This window comes from Nannospalax galili, unplaced genomic scaffold, assembly GCF_000622305.1.
Source record: "Nannospalax galili isolate Female #2095 unplaced genomic scaffold, S.galili_v1.0 scaffold666, whole genome shotgun sequence".
NCBI classification, from domain to species: Eukaryota; Metazoa; Chordata; class Mammalia; order Rodentia; family Spalacidae; genus Nannospalax; species Nannospalax galili.
Window position 1 is genome coordinate 1098775 of NW_008356473.1, and position 432 is coordinate 1099206.

Below are 432 nucleotides of genomic sequence, written 5' to 3' on the forward strand. Positions count from 1 at the left end.
CTGGTGAGGATGGAGAAAGGGGAACGCTCATTCACTGCTGGTGGGATTGCAAACTCGTGTAGCCTCTATGGAAAACAGTGTGGAGAACTCTCGTGAAAACTAAAAATGGCCAGGCGTGGCCAGCCTGGTCTACATAGTGAGTTCCAGGACAGCTGGGGCTACAGGGAGACCCTGTCTCAAAAAGAACAAACAAACAAACAAACAACAACAACAACAAAAGTGAAATTTGAAGCTGGAGAGATGGCTCTGCGGTTAAGAGCACTGACTGCTCTTGCAGAGAGGACCCAGGTTTGATTCCCACCACCCATGTGGCGGCTATGAACCATCCTTAAACTAGAGTTCCAGGGGAATCCGTCGCCCTCACCTGATCTCCACCGCATTGCACGACACAAGTGCACTCACATACATGCAGGCAATGCACTCATACACATA